Source organism: Pinus tabuliformis, chromosome 4_1 (genome assembly GCF_031772625.1).
Source record: "Pinus tabuliformis cultivar Carrire ecotype Pingquan chromosome 4_1, CPIR1, whole genome shotgun sequence".
In the NCBI taxonomy this organism is placed as follows: domain Eukaryota; kingdom Viridiplantae; phylum Streptophyta; class Pinopsida; order Pinales; family Pinaceae; genus Pinus; species Pinus tabuliformis.
Window position 1 is genome coordinate 182,759,108 of NC_142303.1, and position 20,472 is coordinate 182,779,579.

A 20,472-nucleotide genomic window follows, 5' to 3' on the forward strand; every position below is an offset into this window, starting at 1 on the left:
TGCTTGTTACATTTGTATGGTCAATTTACATCCGATCCTAGATTGTTTATGATTATAGATCCATGTCTTTGTATAGTGCTATTCTTCTATGATTTTACAGGTGCTTTGTGAAGCTGGGCATGCAAGGGAGCAGGTAGCTGAGGACTATCAAAGAAGAGTGGGATCGAATTGAAGGATTAGCACAAGACAGTGGTTGGTCTTTCTGTTCCTCTCTATCTATAATTCATAAAGGAAAAACAAAAGTAGTTTTTCTCTGTTTGTTTCTAAGGCAGCTGTCACACCTTAGTGGGATAGAGCAGTTCTAAATAGACACTTTTCCCTGTAACAACAACCTACACTATGCAGGATTTTGCCGAAAGGGCCGGTAGTGTAGGGTTTTGTTGGTTAGCACAACTAACTTTGAACTTGGGTCCAAGCCCCCTGAAGCCAAAAAATGGTTTCATTTCCAGGACTGAGATATATCTAAGGAATGTGTGATGTGGCATAAGTGGATATCAACTAAGAAGGAGATTGAAAAATGGATAGATCGGAAGCTGCATGAGTTTGTAGCCTAAAAAGACAGGAATCTACACCTGTCAAAAGAAAAGTGGTTGCAGAGATACCTGTATATAGAGGAACACAAAGTTTTCTTCTACTCTTTTCCATGTGAATTATACGAATAGTTGGCTAAATTACAGGATGGCCAACTACCTAGAAGTTGGATAATCCTATTGTGTGGACTCCATAGTTAGTGAAGTGCCTGGAAAGATCAGAAAGCAAGGTTGCAAAGGTTGTGGATTATTGGATCTCTAGTATTTTGGGTGGTCTTATTATTGAGTTCACGATTTATTCGTCTGCTAGTTATAACAAAGATGAATGTCAGTTTTTCAAAGGACCAAGAGGTAAGTATATGAAGTCTCTGAAAAATTGGATTAAAATGCTATTGTGTGAGAAATGGGTTATGCCACTAAATTGATGTTTAGACGAGACTTGACGGGAGATATGTGAAGTGGGAAACCATTAAGAAGATATCAAGATACAAGTGTTGAGTCCAGTCCTTTGTTTGGAGCATCTGATAGCGATGAAGAAAGTAATAGTTTGAAGACGCCTCAAGGTGCGCCACAGATGATAGATCAGGGTATTGCGGGAATACCACATCCATCCACTCCACCTCCACCTCCACCTTCGTTATTCAGTATGGAAAACACTATGAATATGCCTATATTCAAGGGTCCAAGGATAGAAGACCCTGATCAATTTTGGTTTGTAGCAAATGTTGTGTGGAAGTCACAACAGATAATGGATGATGATCTGAGGAAAGCGTAGCTGGTCACAACATTACAAGATAGGGTGCTAAGTTGGTATATTAAGTACATTACAACTCATCCAGCTGCGTCATTGAAAGACATAAAAGATGCGTTAAATAATGAATTCAAAAAGCCTAAGTCTCAAGCCCAGTCTGTGACTAAGGTCAAAGAAATTAAGCAGAAGGTGAATGAATCTACATGGGATTTTTATCAAAGGTTGAAATGTTTTCTACAACAAGCTAATCTACAGATCTCAGAAGAGAAACATAAGGATTGGTATATTGCTTCGTTGTTACCTTATTTGAGATTACCATTGTCACAGTAGAAGGTTGATTACAAGCTAAAGCACTAGAAATTTCTATGAAGTTGGAGGCTTCACCTATTCAGGATACAAATCTGGGAGTGCAGAAGATTCAGTCGCAGTTTTCTAGCCTGCATATGGAGTTACATGATCTCAAAAAGGGGAAAGAGGTCCAAAATGAGATTCATGCTGAAGTATGGTGCTTAAAGTGAAAAGGGCATGGTCATGACAAGGATCATTTCCCAGTATATCAGGACTATCTAATTGGGAGAGGTCCTATCCCTCTGAAGCCAAAAAATTCCGCTAGATCAAGTAACAGTGTGGTACCACGGTGCGCTATCTTCCGAATAACAGGAAAATATTCGAAAGGAAACTACCATATGTTGTAGAATTTTGTACAGAATCCACAACAATTGTTCTACAATTTCTGTAAGTCTATAGGCCATGAAGAGTGCAATTACCAAAGATATGAGTTAATGATGGAAAAAATGTTAGGGTCCCACCCTAACCCCCTTATTTATGTCTTGGGATCACGTCATAGTCAAGAGTCAATAAAGCCCATATTAATATTTGTAAGTGGTTAACCCGCAATTAATGACGGGACCACAGTTAGTTGCAAATGGGCGGAAGTATTAGATAGATGGTAAATAGGCGGTAGTATTAGATAGATGGTATTAATAAAACCCACGATATTGGCTCGTGGTATTGCATGTATGAGTCATATATAAAGGATAGAGACTCCCTGCGAGGAGCATTGTGTCTTGTTTTGTAATCGAGCTCTGCTCTATTGGAGGTTGCCCCCTCGAAGAGACCTGTGAACATTTCTCTCTGAATAATAAAATCATTGCTCTTTCTTTGCATATTTTGAGTTCTCGGTATCTTTTCTTCGCTTGGGTATTGCTTTGCAGGTTAAGAGCATAACAAAAAACTCTGACATATAGAGTATAGGGTGAGACACGTCCTCAACAATCAAGGTGCACCTGCAGTGAGCGAAGGATTCCAAGGACAAGAAAGAGGACAAGGGGGAGGAGCTGGAAGAGGTCGCAGACAGATTTTTGTTACAATTGTGGGGAACCATGCCACTTTGCATGGGATTTTTAGAACTCGACACACTCCTCTTGCCAATATTTCCAATAGTTTGACCACGTCATAGAAGATTGTCTCGTACTCGCAAAGATGTAAGAGAAGAAGAACCAGTAACCCACTTAGAACATCCAAATGATGAAATCAGAACCACGTGAAGGTGGACCTAGTGTTAATATCATTACGTAAATCGGTACAACTATCGGGAAAGATAAATCAGTAGGAAAAAGGCTAGAAGAAAATATATGGGTGTGTAAGGCTACTAACAAGGATGCTGAATTTGATTTACATAAGGCAAATGAATCTTTTCAAGAGGCGAAAAAGAGTTTTACGGATTCAGGAGCTTCCACATCAAAAACTTAGAGTACATGAATGCAGAAGCCTGAAGAGGTCTTGGCTACGTAGGAAATAGATCCTTCAGCATTGACATCCTTCTTACAGACTTGCATGAAGCTCCTAAGGGACCAGAAAGCAGTGGAGGTGTTAGTGCTTGTTAGTCACATCAGTCACCGGTCGTCAAATGTTCTCTTACAATTTTTTTTACTAAGGTCTTTGGTCAAATTTTTATGGTTTCAAATAGCTTTTAAATAGAAATTTGGTCACTGGCTATTGTGTCTAGGGCTCTTTCCACTCTCTCAATATTTTCATATGTTGGACACTTTCATAACTCAGTTTATTCTACCATCATGAAAAAATCATTAACATCACTTCAGTCACATCATCATGGTCTCCATCCAACTCAGTGTCACCATTAGGTCATTAGGGTTAAGGTCACAGATTTAGTCATTTCATGTATAAATCTGGCAAATGAGGAGTGGCAATATGTAAATTTGTTCAATAACACTTGATTTCAAATGTAATTTATGTTTTTATATGTAATAATGTTCCTAAGTTTCTAAAGTTACAAGAAGAGGTCCTAATGCTACAAAACTCTAAAATAAAGTGAATTGGTGAGGTGGGCCATCTACCTCATTAATCACTTAGACACCAAAAAAAATTATGAAAGCACATGGAGGAGCTCATTCACACTCATTTGTAGTTGTCTATCATCCTAGCATCGAGATCCTTCGTCTCCTTTGCAAAAAATTGTGATTCCATATCCCTCACAGGCAAAAATTGGCCCTTGCTGCGTACAAAGAGCCCACTCTACGCACCTAGATAACACACTGTGCACACGAGGCCTTCGCTTCGCACTGGGCATAGTTGTCAAAAATTGGTGTTTGATCACTAAAATCCATTTTTCAAAGCTCCTCTTCAATCATTTCATCCTCTAGGCTCTATAACAAGTAAGTTTAATCATTTCCATGCCCTCCTTTGCCTCATATGTCAAGAAAATTATCAAATACTTCTTCTCCTAGGGTTTACATGATTTTCATGGTTTTGATATTAAAATCATGAATTTCTACCCTAAAGCATATATTTCTTATCCCTAAACCTCTATTTGAAGCTAATACACCATCTCCATCCATCAAAAACCCTTTTCCCCTCATTTTCTATCAATTTCCTCTAAACCCTAGTTTTCCCTATCTCTTTCTATGGTAGGCCTGTGTTTTGGTCTTTTCCACCCCCTCACCTCACTCGTTTGCCAAAATTCCTTCTTCCCCTACTCACTAACATCATCCCCTACCGTTTTAAATTTCCTTAATAACTTAGGCAACTCCTAAGTCCATCATACAGCCTCATTCCCTCACAGTAGCAGATTTCACTATTTTTGCTTTCCTTTCACCTAACGTTTGAAGTATGTAGCCCGAGTCATCGACATTAGAGAAGAGGAGGTAAAAAAAGGGGGTAAAGATATTGAGGTTTGATCCCTCTAATTGCACTGAAATCACCTCCTCCCCATTTGTCATGAAATGCTTTGAAGATGTCAATTGTTTAGGGTTTTGTCAAAGAGTGTAGGAAGTAGGTTACCATGAGCATCTGACAAGTATATTTCCCTCACCTTAAAGGAATACAAGATCACCATTGCAAGGAATGATATAATGTTTTTAATGGAGGTGATATATAAAGCTATAGTCATACCAAAGCATGGTGAAATCTGGTTCAAAAGCATGGACCTAGACCTAGAAGAGAACAAAAGCCACCAATGGAAGAATTGACCTTTGAGGAGAGGATTACCATGGAAATAAATGAGGATAGGGAGTTTTGGATTGAAAAATTAAATTTCCATTTTGAGAATCTCATTGAGAAGGCCAACAGGGAAAAGAATTTGCAAAGGAAAATGACCATCCATTACTACATAAGAAATCAGATTGTAAAGATCAAAGTCAAGCAAATGAAGGAAAACTATATGAAACCCTAATCAACCAAGAGGAGAAGGGCAAGTCATATTTTCTTGCTAATGTATCCATGATTTCATAAAATACCTCATTAGGCATATCTACACAAATTTTTGGAGGATTTGGAGGAAAATTTGTGTTTTGGTGCAGACTGGTCCAGACTTGCAATTTTTTGACAATTTTTGTCTAGGAGAGCAGTGAGCTCATGTTGTGCTTCTTCGTCAGGCCTCCAAATGATGAAAAATCATAATTTTTGGAAACATTATTACCGCTTATCAAAATACATTTTCCCACTTTCTTGGTCCAGGGCTCATTTTTTGAATTTTTTCCAAAAAAGAGGCCAAAAATCACCTTTTTCCCCTCTTTTTCCATTTCATTGCGCACCTGGAGACACTTTAGGAGAATGGCCATATCTCATCCAAAAATGGGTCATTTTGAGTGAAGAAATACTCTAAATACATATACAATCTCCCAGACCTCCAAAACAAGCTTCAAATCTGGCTTTTGACTTCAGTAAGGCACTCAAAAATGGCCTCCAACAGCGCGCTGTGCACTTGAAAATTTGAGATTTTTGTAGAATTTTCACTCTGTAATTTTTTGTAATTCCTAGTTTGACTTTGGTAAAGGTAAAAAGAATGATGTAATTGAGTAATATTACTATAAATATGATGTTATAGTGGGTAATTAGTCTTAGGAAGTTGTTTTTATGTTAACTTACTCCTCATTAATGAGGAAACACTCAGATTAAAGTATAAATGAAGAGTTTGTATTCAACCTTGTCAGTCTCACTTGATGGTTGAGATATTCTTGGGAAATGTTCCACCACTCATGGGTTTGACCCCTGAGGGTGGGGACAATTTTTATTTTGGTCTATATGTATCATTTTCTTAGTTAGATAGAAGGGTTGGACATTTGAGGAGAGAAGTCTTGTAGCTTGTGCCTGTGCTTGAGCATTTTCAGGAAATCAAAGGAACAATTGCAACTATTATCTAGCAATTCATGTGAAATGAGTTTGTAATCTTTTATTTTCTATGTTATAGTTTCATATGAAATATATTCATCTTCTCTTTCCATTTATCATTTCTTCACTGGTTTTTCCTTAAGTTTATAAGAATAATTATTTTCATAAAGCTTTGTTTTGATGGGAATATCATTATGTTTTATTTTCTTTCCTGATTAATGAATTCATGATATATATGCTCATTAAGACTTCTTATTTCGTCTAAACACTACAATACACTGACAAACCCTAAACCATCACAAAACTATTGCTGCCTTGCTCCTTTATTTCTTTTTTGTTGTTACCCTTTTGATCCTTTGACCTAGTTACACAGTTTTCATCCCTTGGCCAACATCAAAAGACTAAATTTTTAAAATGTATATGAGCCTATCATAACTAGCCTAAAATCCTTTTATATTCCAGTCAATTCTTTGATTTTGATCTCATAGTGAGAGCCCTCTATGGTATGGTAGGGCTAGCTACCAAACTGAAAGCTTGGTCTGTGGTTACCTTCGTCGATTCCTCTCAGCCTTGGACATTGTGGAGGATAACATTTTAGCATCGTTGCTGGGAAAAAAAAAGATTATATCTTCACTGAGAAAGAATGAAAAGGATCAGATATGATTGCTGATGGTTAATAGTGATCATACACAAGAGAGGTTATGCATCTTTCACTTGGCGACTCTAGTGTCAAAGAATCCAAAGGTTTAGAATTTTCATGGTGATTCCATTGTTCAAAAACCGGTAGTTTGAAGAACTTCTTGGTGACTTAACTATTTCAAGATGTATTCAACTTCTCGAACCTATGCTCCTATAAATCGATCTCATATTCCTGGTTTTCCAAATCGAATTCTTTGCATATATTGACAAACTAATTTACCCAAATTCAGAGATGGAAACGAGAATGAGGCTATTTTTCATCTAATCAAGTTTCATTGGCATATACATAAGCTCGGGATTAGGTTTCATGTGGATTGTTTGATGAAAATGTTTATGGCTACCCTAGAAGGAAAATAAAGATCATGGTATGAAGGATTGAAGCCAAGTAGCTTATTCTCTCTTAAAAAATTCCACACAACATTTTTTGAATTTTATGGAAAGTACCATCACTCGTTCTTTTTGTTTGAAGATTGTTGTGAATCCTGTGAAAATTTCATTCAATACCTTGAAGATACTTTTGGTGATGAAAAATGTCTATATTATGAGATCATGGAGGCCCTTTATGAATATTATTCCCAACAAAAAATAATAGATATTAGCTACTTTGATACAAAGGATAATTCACAACACACATCAACTCCTTCTTTTATTGAAGATGAAACATATCTGCATCCTAATAGTTAGGAAGAAATTGGTCCAAGTCAGAATTCTGAAATTGCATGTACAAAAACTTAAGCAGTGAACCATCTTATGACAATGATGATCTACTTTTTCAAGGAAATAATGAACAAGCAGTTGTTTTCCTTGATTCTTGTGACAGTCAAATTGATATTCTTCCTATTGAATCACATGAGGAATCAAATATACTTGAAGTGGTTGTTGCACTTAAAGTTTTCCATGAGCATCCAAAACCTTGTATTTTGGATGAGAGGTATGAAGATAGTCATTCACTTTTTTTTTCAGATTGTTCTTTCTCTGAGTTTTTATTTCAAGATTAGTTTGTGAAGACCATGATGAGGTTTCTGATGAAATGTATCAACAAGGATCTCTTTCTATCTCATCCATTTTGTGAAGCACTATTTCAAGGGCAGATTCATGCAAATCATAATTTTGAATTGGCATGTGTAAAGGTTTCAGACAATGTAATTATGACAGAGAATAATCATCAAACATTGCAAGAAGATTATGAAGAGGACAACAGCGATAAAGAAGAGGTTGTTTTAGACCCTCTTGCACATGATGGTCTTCCTCTAGATTTAGAAAATGAAGAGTGTGCTTGTATTTCTTCTGACTTTCAAGGTATGGTAATGTTCCAGATTATTATAGACCCTATTGTCAATTTGTTGTAGCCATCTGGGAAGATGAATTTTCTTGTATTTATGGATCATGAGCACATGTTCAGTGGACACTTGGAGTGGTCAATCTTTTGTTTTTTCTGCCTACTCAAGGAAAGTACGAGCATGATTCAAATAAGTTGCCATTTTCTAGATTGGTTACACTTGAGGGATCATTTCACATGATTTTATATATATCTTCAGTAGGTGGGCAGTTATCATCACAATTTAAAGTCCGAGGTGAATTCCCTATGATATCGATTGTCTACTGCCATAAGTAAGTTCATTCAATTAGTTTTGTTTATTGTTTTTCAAAGTAAATTAGTCAGTTAGTTTTCAATTTTAGTTTGGTATTTTGCATTTTGACTCCATGCCCAATGAATAAGGCTACTTGGTCTATGGTGTTCTTGACACCTCCAAGGAGCTGCCATCCCTAGTTGAGCCAATGTTAGTGCCTGCCAGTCATGTCAGTCATCGATGGTCAAATGTGCTCTTTTTTTTTTTTTTACTAGGGTCTTAGGCCAAATTTTTATGGTTTCAAATAGCTTTTCAATAAAAATTTGGTCACTAGCTAGTGTGTCTAGGGCAATTTCCACTCTCTTAAGATTTTCATGTTTCGATCACTTTCATCGCTTAGTTGAGTCTACCATCATGAAAAATTCATTAACATCACTTTAGTAACATCATCATGGTCTCCATTCAGCTCAATGTCACCATTAGGTCATTAGGGTTAAGGTTACAAAATCAATCATTTCATGTATAAATCTGGAAAATGAGGAGTGGCAATAGGTAAATTTGTTCAATAACACTTGATTTAAAATGTGATTTATTTTATTATATGTAATCATGTTCCTAAGGTTATAAAGTTACAAGAAGAGGTCCTAAGGCTACAAAACTCAAAAAGAAAGTGAATTGGTGAGGTCAGCCATCCTACCTCGTTAATCACTTAGACACCAAAAGAAAATTATAAAAGCACATGGAGGAGCTCATTCACACTCATTTTCGCTTTTCTATCATCCTAGCATTGAGCTCCCCCCTCTCCTTTGCAAAAAATCGTGATTCCATAGCCCTCACTGGCAAAAATTGGCCCTTGCTGCGCATAGAGAGCCCATGCTACGCACCTCGACAACATGTTGTGCATAGGAGGCCTTCACTGCGCATGGGGCATAGTTTTCCAAAATTGGTGCTTGATCAGAAAAATCCATTTTTCAAATCTCCTCTTTGGTCATTTCATCCTCCAGGCTCTATAACAAGTAAGCTTAATCATTTTCATGCCCTCCTTTGCCTCATATGTCAAGAAATTGATCAAATACTTCTTCTCCTAGGGTTTACATGATTTTCATGGTTTTGATATTAAAATGATAAATTTCTACCCCAAACCGTATATTACTTATCCATACACCTCTATTTGTGGCTAATACACCATCTCCATCCATCACAAAGCCTTTTCCCCTCATTTTCTATCATTTTCCTCTAAATCCTAGTCTACCCTATCTCTTTCTAGCGTAGGCCTATGTTTTGGTCTTTTCCACCTGGTCCCCTCACTAACTTCAAAAAATATATTCTCCCCCTACTCACTGAAATTATCCCCTACCCTCCTAAATTGCGTTACAAATTTAGGCAACTCCTAAGTCCATCATACCATATAATTCCCTCAGTAACAAATTTCACTGTTTTTGCTTTCCTTTCACCTAGGGTTTGAAGTATGGAGCTTGACTCATCAACATCAGAGGAGAGGAGGTAAAAAAAGGGGGGAAATATATTGAGGTTTGAGCCCTCTAATTTCAATGAAATCACCTCCTCCCTATTTTTCATGAAATTCTTTGAAGATGTCAATTGTTTAGGGTTTTGTCAAAGAGTGCAGGAAGTAGGTTACCATGAGAATCTCACAAGTATATTTTCCCTCACGTTGAAGGAAGACAAGATCACCATTGCAGGGACTGATTTCATGTTTTCATTGGAGGCCATCTCTCAATCTAGAGGCATACCAAACCATGGTGAAAACGGGTTCAAAGGCATGAACCTAGACCTAGAAGAGAACAAAATCCACCAATGGAAGAATTTACCTTTGAGGAGAGGATTACCATGGAAATAAATGAGAACATGGAGTTTTGGCTTGAAAAAATCAATTGTCACCTTGAGAAGTTCCTTGAAAAGGGAAATATGGATAACAAGTTGCAAAGGAAAATGGCCATCCACTACTACACAATAAATCAAATTTTAAAGCTCAAAGTCAAGCAAATGAAGGCAAAACTAGATGAAACCCTAATCATCCAAGAGGAGAAGGGTAAGTTAGATTTTATTTCTGATGCATCCATGATTTCATAACATACCACATCAGGCATATCTGGACAAATTTTGGGAGGATTTGAAGAAAAAATTGTGTTTTGGTGCAGACTAGTGTAAACTTGCAATTTTTGGCAATTTCTATCTAGGAGCGTGGCGAGATCACGTTGCACTTCTTCCTCAGGCCTCCAAATGATGGAAACTCAAAATTTTTGGAAATATTATGACCTTCTCTCAAAACCCATTTTCCCAATTTCTTGGTTGATGGATCATTTTTTTAAACATTTGCAAGAAAGAGGCCAAAAATCATCTTTCTACCCCTTTTCCCATTTTGTTGCGCACTTAGAGACACCTTGGGAGAATGGCCATATATCAGGAAAAAATGGGTCATGCTGAGTGAAAAAATACTCTAACAACATATAAACTCTCACATATTTCTAGAACAGGCTTCAGATCCGGATTTGGACTTCAGAAAGGTAGTAAAAAATGGCCTCCAACAACGTGCTGTGCACCTGGGAATTTCTGAGATTTTTGTAAAATTTTCACTGTGTAATATTTTGTAATTCTTAGTTCAACTTTGGTAAAAGTAAAAAGAATGATGTATTTGATTAATATTACTATAAATATGATGTTATATTGGGAAATTACTATTAATAATTTTTTTTTTTTATGTTAACTTAGGCCTCATTAATAAGGAAAAACTGAAATCAAGGTCTAAATGAAGAGTTTGTATTAAAACTTCTCAGTCTCACTTGTTGGTTGAGATATTCTTGGGAACTATTCTACCACTCATGGATTCGACCCCTGAGGGTGGGGAAACTATTTATTTTGGTCTATATGTATCATTTTCTTAGTCAAAGAGAAGGGTTGGACATTTGAGGAGAGAAGTCTTGTAGCTTGTTCTTGAGCATTTTCAGGAAATCAAAGGAACAATTGCAGCTATTATCTAGGAATTCATGTGAAGTGAGTTTGTGATATTGTATTTTATCTACTATAGTTTCATATGAAATATATTCATCTTCTTTTTCCATTAATCATTTCTTCAGTGGGTTTTCCTTAAGTTTATAAGCATAATTCTTTTCATAAAGCTCTGTTTTGATGCGAATATCATTATTTGTTATTTTTTTTCTTGCTGAATGAATTCATGATATATATGCTCATTAATACATCTTATTTCTTCTCAACACTTCATTACACTAACAAACCTTAAACCATCACAAAACTATTGCTACCTTTCTCCTTTATATCTTTGTTGTTGTTACCCTTTTGATCCTTTTACCTAGTTACCCAGTTTTCATCCCTTGTCCAACATCAAAACCCTAAATTTTCAAAACCTATTTGAGCCTATCATAACTAGCCTAAAATCGTTTTATATTCTACTCAATTCTTTGGCTGTGATCTCATAGAGAGAGCCCTCTCTAGTTTGGTAGGGATAGTTACCAAACTGAAAGCTTGGTATGTGGTTACCTCCATCGATTCCTCTCATCCTAGGACATTATGGAGGATAACAAGTGGCACTACAAGAATTAATAGAAAACTGTGCTGGAAAGGGTAAGCCACTGGCTAAAAGTGCACAAAGTACACAAAGATAAGAAAAGGACTGGTCGAGATATGAGATTGACTACACAAAGCAGAGACTTTGAAATGGACCATGTGATCCTAGATTTGGGATTTCATGTGAATGTTTTGCCTAAATAGACTTGGGAAAGAATGGGAAAGTCAGCACTAGAGTGTTCTCTAATTCAGCTGCGAATGGAAAACCAATAGAAGATTATTCATATTGGGCACTTACATAAAGTGACTGTAGACATTGAAGGGGCATGTGCTATAGCCGAATTTAAGTAATCGAAATAGTGGATGATAGTAATCCCTACCCAGCACTGCTTGGAATTTATTAGGTGTTTGATACGAATGCGGTCATCAACTTGAAGAAGCACAGCATGACATTTGAGAAGAATGAATTGAGAGTCATTTTTCTGTTGGATCTAGGCAAGGTTGCGCGGTATACTGAACCGGTCTAAGATTACTATGATGAGGATGATATTGAGAATATCTATAAGATTACTGCACATGATGAGGATTGGATCACCCATATAGTGGATGCACGAATTACTTTGGAAAATGACAACTATTGCAACCTAGATTTAGATGAGAATATTGAGCATTGGACGAATAGATTGCATGAAGTGTCAACACTGTGATAGAACACACTTACTAAATCACTCTGGTATATGTCTACTAAGGTACAAAATTTACCATATTATGATGGTTTAGAAGATGTACATTTGTTTCTTGATAAATTTGAAAGGAATGTATCGGAGGAGCATCGGTTCCAGGCATTGGACATCACACTAAGAGCTATGCTTACTAGATGGTGGGGCACGCATAAGAAAAATTTTGCAGACTGGAAGGAGTACCAAAGGATGATGAAGCTGTAGTTTGGATATGCTAATACCCACATTACTGAAAGATATACAGTTAAGGATGATCCATGCGAGCATCTAAATCATTCGATGAAAGAATGGGGAGAGGAACCACAACCTAAATGGGTGCATATATTCTACCACACTTTGGATACTATTCCAATGAACTAGTATTTAGAAACAGAGTTGCGACACAGAACTGCGGAATGGGGTGTTTTGAAGGAAATCTTTGTGTTAACATTTAGTTTTGATGATGGATTTGAGTGTATTGATGAAGCATTAACAGAAATTAGGGTTGCGATATTCAGAACACGTATAGAGCCTATCATGTGGGCACAACCAGGCTGGAATATGTAGATGTGCCATGCTCTAGAGGGCTACAATGTTACCACAAAAGAAGGCAAGGAAGACCCCAGGAATATCAGTATCCCTGAGTCAGAGGGACAACACAAAGTATTTTAGCCTAAGTTAGAAGTTCCTAACATTTCAGAACCATTGAAAACCAAGCAAGTGAACATTGTGTCAGAAGTGCAACCGAACTTCATCAATGTAGGTGATTACAAGGATAAGGACACAAATGACAAAGTCACGGAGTTATTGCAGGAATATCAGGACTTCTTTCCAATACAATTCTTTGTTATGAAGGGGCTAGTAGGTGACCTAGGTGTTATGCAGATCAATCTAAATCTAGATGCAAAGCCAGTAAAGTAGCACCCATACCAGTTGAATCGTAAATACAAAGAAAAAGTGTGCGACGAAATGGATAAGATGCTTGCAGCAAGAATTATTGAACTTGTAGAAGATTCAAATTGGGTTAGCCCTATGGTGGTTCAGGAGAAGAAGACAAAGGGAAAAACCAAAATCTGTGTAGATCTAAGGAAGTTGAATGATGCTTGTTACATGATCCTTTTCCTACGTATTTCTTAGATGAAGTCTTGGAAAAAGTTGGTGGTCAATAAGCTTACTCTTTTATAGACAAATTTTGAGGTTAGCACCAGATCAAAATCATGTCAGAAGATTGAAGTATTCAAAGGCCCTTCTCTCCAATATGTCTAAGCCTTTATGCCATAACATGGTATTTTCTCCAAAGACCACTAGATTTTATGCTCCACTTTGAGGAACCACATAACTGTTGCACCCATCAATAATAGTGCTACCTTGCAGCTTGTACAAAGTTCCAATCTGAACTTCCCACATCAAAAACAATGCTCCCCGAACCATCTTGCAGGTATCTTTCTCGAACACTATTTTTACACTTGCATCATCCATCTTGCTTACAAAAATCATATTTATGGCTAATGCAGGAATATGCAGAACACCCAGAAGTGTTCTAATCCTTCCACCTTGCAACTTCAACTTCACCTTTCCGTGACCAATGATTCTAGCCTTCCTGCCATCCCCCAAGAAGACATCACTACCATCATATTTCTCATACTTGCAGAACCACTCTCTATGGGGAGTGAAGTGAAAGGATGCACCTAAGTCAATCAACCATGCCTAATGATCTACATGTGTACTTGAAGAAGAAGCCAAGTACACATCCCCACCCTCATTTGAGGTGGATTTTGCCTCTGTAAAAGGAGCATCATCATATCCCTTTCCTTTCTCAGGAGCTTTAGATTTATAGTCCCTTTTGTAGTGCCCTTCCTTACCACATTTCTAGCACACCTTTACAGGTTTTCCTAGAGATTTAGATCTCCCTCTAGATTTAGATCTCCCACTCAAGGACTTATTTTTATATCTATTCTAGGACCGTCCCCGTAAAGACAAGGCATCACCATTCTGGCTCTCCATATTTTTCCATCTCATCTCCTCCGCCAGGAAGAATGATACCATTTCATCAATTTGCAAGGAAGTTGTAATGCTACCTATTGTAACAATCAGAGTATCCCATGAATCTAGTAGAGAACACCACAAACTAATGCACTTATCTTCATCTAAAATTTTAATATAAACAGATAATAACTTGCCTACCACATTATAAAATGTGTTCAGATTCTCTGTCACCGAGTCTCCATCTTTCATCCTCAGGTTGTACAACTTTTTCAATAGGAACAGTTTATTCACTAGAGACTTAGATTGGTACAAAGTCCCTAACCTGTCCCACAAAGCCTTCACCATAGATTCCCTTGATACATTCAGCAATACCGAATCTGAGACACACAATCATATTGTGCTTTTTGCCTTCCGATCCAACTTCTTCCATTCTTCATCAGAAAATGTCATTGGTTTAGTACCTGGATCTATGCGATCCACTGATATTTATCCACCAACAGATCATCCATCTTGAGTTTTCACAACTAAAAAATCTAACCATTAAATTTCTCAATCTATATCATTCCACTACTCCCCATCTTCTCTCACGACAAGAACCAATCCTGTAGATCTCCCATTGAATAGTGTGTAACACAAGCCTGAGAAAAACCTCTTAGCAACAAAGCCATCCCCTTCAAGCCACAACAACTTTGATACCAAATGTAGGATTTTACCCCGTATAGAAATTACCTACATATGAATTCTAAAAACAGAAAATAAACAATGGCGAGAGAATAACACATAAAACAAATATACATAGAGATTTTCCCCTAGATCCCAAAACCTGGACTACCAGATTGATTTTTCTTTATGTTCCTTTCAATGTTACAATACATATATATACATGTCGAAGCATCCATAAACCCCAATCCATTAACCTTGTATTAGAACATAACCGTAGTTCCCTTGAGCAGATCTACAAAATACCATGGACCAAAAATGATCACGTCCAAAAGCATGTGTGAAATCCATGCACAAAACCAGAGGTAGGGTTCACCCACCTAATATACGGTCCAAAGAATATAATAAAACCAAACAAATTATCTCCCAAAATGGTGAAATTCTCTTCACCATCACAACTGACAAAATTAACAAATGCTCCAGGTTCCCCACTGCAATTCACTCTCCCATTTGTCCATTGAAGCTCTCAGAGAAATCTACCAGAAGTTAACTTTCACCTAGAGAGCTGCCACCTTTGAAATATTCCTGCCTAAAGACTCAAAACTCCCTAAGAAAAGTACCCATATCCCTCTTCTATGTTCCCTCAAAGGAAAAGACATATTATTTCTGTTTTGTCTTCCATTCTCGGTTACTATTTAGATGAGTGGGTAGATGAGCTTATTCTAGGTTTTTTGTCCATCCTTTCTTTAGAAGAAGTACCATCAATCACCTTTGACTGTGATCACTTCTTATCAACTATAATTCATGAACAATTCCTTCAGTTTTTAATTGAAGGGATGTTCATATATTCATCTATTCTTATGTATATGTTTATATTTTTCCAATCTAATAAGTTTTCATTATCAGTGCAAAAACTCGATCAACAAGAAATTTAGAAGGTCTTACATCTTAGTGAATAGGTCAAAACAGGGGATTGGTACCTTTACCAATCATTCACAGAGATTAGAGTTTATGGTTCAGAGCTGCCACCATACAAACTGCCCCAATATGTGCCCATGAGGATATTTTCCTTAGAATATATTAGGCAGATAATTCATTCTGATAATATTCATTTTGTGGTAGCCAAAAATAAATCCCAGCTCAGGATCAAGACACAATCTTGACCCTTTATTTGCAATAGTAGAGTAGCAGGAGAGGAAGCAAACCTCCTGCTGAAAAAAATGAACTTTCTTCTCAGTTTTACTTGGTCTTATCACCCCATTAGGGTAATTTCGAAGTTCAGAGTAGAACAAAAGTCTACCCCATATGTGCACACTCAGAGGCCTAAAATAGAAAAGTATATGAACCAGCACACTTGGGTGGAAAACATGTTACAGGAGGCCGACGAGCATGTACTTTCAAGGAAATATTCAGAGACTCCAATACCTACATAGAAAACAGATAAGAGAGTAAGAGATGATGATTCTCCAGTCATTGAAGTATTAGCTAAGGAATTTAAAATATATACTAAGAATCTTAAATGTGGCTCCGGTTCTAAGATAGAATTTCCATCACTGGAGGACACACAAGGCACTATTTTGTTCTAAGGTTTGAAGACTTTGAAGTTGGACAATGGAACTACAAAATCTTCATCATCTTCCTCAGCTACAAAAGATATTCCAGCTATTCTCTCTCAGACACCTGAAACATCTACAGAGCAGAGACAGTTGGACATTTTTCAAAGATACAAGGAAATCAAGGAGACGAATGAGGTCATTCATGATAAAATATCCACTTAGTTCAGAAAGCACTGCTCCTCCATTCAACACAAACTCATTTTAGCATATGATACAGAGAAGGGAAGAATGCATATGGAATTATTGTAGGCGCAAGTTTCTCAACCAAAGTCAACAACAAATTTCAAATGGACCACTTTTGAATTTGAGGCAAAATATTTCCATCCTTTGGATCAAATAGATATGCACATGCATGCAAGATAGATGGTGTACTCGACTTTCACTCCGACTGCTATCACTACCTCAAAACTACAACTTACTCTAAATAATGTGTAGTCTTAACTCAAATTGGAAAAAATCTCCTCACTTGCCAAAGATACCATAATCAAAAACTTGGATGAAATGGTGGTCAAAGTCAGCCTTGATCCAAACAATTCCAAATCAAAAGAAAAAATAATCAGAAAGAAGAATGTTGATATTGCAACATTAAAGAAGAAATTGAAGCTGCCAGCAACAGAACACCCCCAGGTTAAATAACTTGGAGAGATAGAGCTACAAAAGGAAGAGATGTTAAAGCTTCTAGTGGAGAAAGGTTCCCAGATTAAAGAAATGGAAGTAGAAATGGATAAGCTTATAAGGGAAAAGGAGAATAATTCACAGCTTGCAGTTGTTCCTCTTGATGCAGTTCCAATTGCATCTCTGCTACAGACAAGTTTCCCTACAACAATTACTATAACAGGAACATCATCCTCAATAGTGATTCCCACATCAGTTGTGGGTGATTCAGTTAAGTTAGCTCAGTATATGGAAAACATGACTATACAGGAGGAAGAGCTAAAGAAACTAAAACTATAGATAAAGGTTTTACAGAAGCAGAGTCTAAGGTTTGAAATTTTTATTTAACAGAAACATAGAAGACCCAGACATTGTCCCAAAGAGTGAAGAAAATGGAAGAAGACTATGCCATGGGAAAAACATTGGCATCGGTGAAAGAAAATATTTGGAAAAAAATTAATGAAGACATGGGAGAAGTTTGGCCTTCAATACAAATCATTTTTTAATAGAAGGAACTTTTTGAAAGCTCAACTGAAGCCATTGAGCTGGTTAGAAAGAAGCTAGGAGATAAACCAAATGAAGCCACTAAGCTTATTAAATTTCTAAATTCCAAGAGTAGTTAAGAGTTGGAAGAATTAGAAATTGAAGACATGATTGAAACAATCTTGGAAGTTGGGAAAGTGATAACTAAAAGGAACTTGATGAAACAACTTGAAGAGAAGGGTCAAAACATGACCATAGGTATACAAAGATTATTTCCAAGATGGAGCCTCTATACGAGAAAGGACTTCCAAACCTGTTAGTGATTAATGACAAGCTTAGTACGTGGCTATATTACAGTGCAGAGATTATGAATAAGGAGAGAGATAGTTGGAAATTCACAACTAAAAGACTCAACATGACAGGAAGTGTAGAAAGTCTTTGATAGGTTAACCCGATAATGCAATATAAATCAAAGAAGAATACTATAACCTACTTATGCTATCAATTTGAAGAAGCTTAAAGATTGAGTTGAACAATATAACCAAAAGAAGAAGAATCAATGGCACAATACACATGAAAATACTTTGGGGAAAGCCTCAGCTAAAAACCCCACACTATTGTATTATCATACATGGTGGGAATACATAGGAATTATAAAAAGCCTTATCTCTCACAGCTAGCCATCTCTTAGTACAATCCTTACAGATGCTCATAGGAAATCTTGGCTTCTCTCCAGCCTTCCTCTCTACCCTCCAAGCTCCTATTTCCTTGCGTTTTTCCTTGTGGATGATTAGCCTATTACCAAGTGGAAAACCAAACCTTCAAAACTGCTCAATCCTCAAGGATGAATCCTTGACTGCATGCATGAGTTTTCTCCATGAGAAAACACACACAACTAATAGTACATTGTCCTTGAACATTAATCTCAACTGGTTCTTTCTCATAATAGACATGCATGAGTTTCTGATGAGGAAAACTTTAGTTAACTGGAGTAGCACTAGTTGAGTGCATTAATGCATCAATGACTCTTAACTCACTATTAGTTCCTCAAACAGTTTAGAAATAATTTAACTGGACTTAACTCAATAAACTAAGTTAACTAATTACAACTCAAATATAGCTCAATCTTATCTCCTTAATTTAAGGGATAACTCTTGCATGACTGCAGAAAGACTTCTAACTTGAATTTCTCCAACTAATTAATTTAAAATAAACTAATTAACTATTTCCAAGTAGCTGTTAAGACTAAATTCAATTTTAATTCACAATTTAATTCAAGGAGAAATTAAATTGGAATATTCTTGTTTCCATATTTCAACACTCCCTCTCAACAAGAAAGGGATTATCTACCACCCCGATCCTATCTCTATGGAACTCGAATTTACACTTTGATAATGCCTTTGTCAAAATGTCAGCATCTTGCTCCTTTGTCGAAATATATTGTAGCTACATGATCTGTGAAAATCCACGGGCAACAAATCTTGCCTTATTCTTCTCCACACTACCATCAGCAGCTTTCTTTACCTTGTAAAGCTAACGGGAACTCACAACTAACTTGTTCTCTGGTCTCGGAACCATGTCCCAAACATTGGTATGAACTATGGAGTCATACTCCTCCACCATAGCATCAACCCAAATTGGCTACTACACTGCTTCCTCAAAGGAAGATGGCTCAGTCTCAACACATTCCTAGCAAGGGCTATGTATCCAGTGTACCTCTTAGGTGACCTCCTCTGTCTACTCTAAGAAGATGGTGCTCCCACATTCTCTCTCACATCCTCCAACAATCTGTCAGCTTCTCTTATGCGCTTCCATCCATCTCTGAAATACTCTGCTTCAGTGGATGTCTCCATTGCTAGAACCTCTACATTTGGCTATGCTACATCACTTTGAGGCTCCTTCTCCTTAGGAACTAACAGTTCCTCCACAGCCTCTAGTTGGAGCTCCCTCTCAAGGGAAACTCACATGACCTTCTTCTCATCAAACTTGAGATCTCTGCCAACCACTATCCTCTGACTGGTAGGAAAGTACACCCGATAGTTGTGACTTTTATTAGTGTACCCCAAAACTATCCCCAACTCTATTGTCGGCTCAAGCTTCTTCCATGCATCCTTTGTCACATGCAAATATACCGATGAGCCAAAGATTGTGAAGTGACCCACATCTAGTCTCTTACCAGAGAAAGGTTCTTCTGGTGTCTTCATCCCAAGTATGTGACATGGGCTTCTATTATGCAAATAGATTGTTGTGTCTCATGCCTCAGCCCACAAGTGAAGTGGTAGGCCTTGGTCATGCATCATTTCCTATGTTTCCCCTATAATAGTTGTGTTCTTCCTCTCGGCCACCCCATTCTACTGTGGGTTATGAGGTGTCATCACCTCTCATTTAATTCCTTCCACTACATAGAAGTCCTTAAACTCTCGAGATACATATTATCCATCGTTGTTGCTTCTCAAGGCCTTGATCTTCTTCCCTGTCTCTTTCTTGACCAAAGCTTTGAACTTAGAAAACTTTGTGAAAGTTTGGTCCTTCCTCTACATGAAATAAATCCAACATTTACGAGAATAGTCATCAATGAAAATCACATACTACCTTTGCTTCATTTTGGATGTCGACGAGAATGGTCCACAC

General features: G+C 37.1%; 1 pseudogene; it reads left to right on the plus strand.

Moving 5' to 3' along the window:
* LOC149174815 (cysteine-rich receptor-like protein kinase 27) overlaps positions 1-20,472 on the plus strand; it is a 78,295-nt pseudogene that overhangs the window by 25,502 nt on the left and 32,321 nt on the right.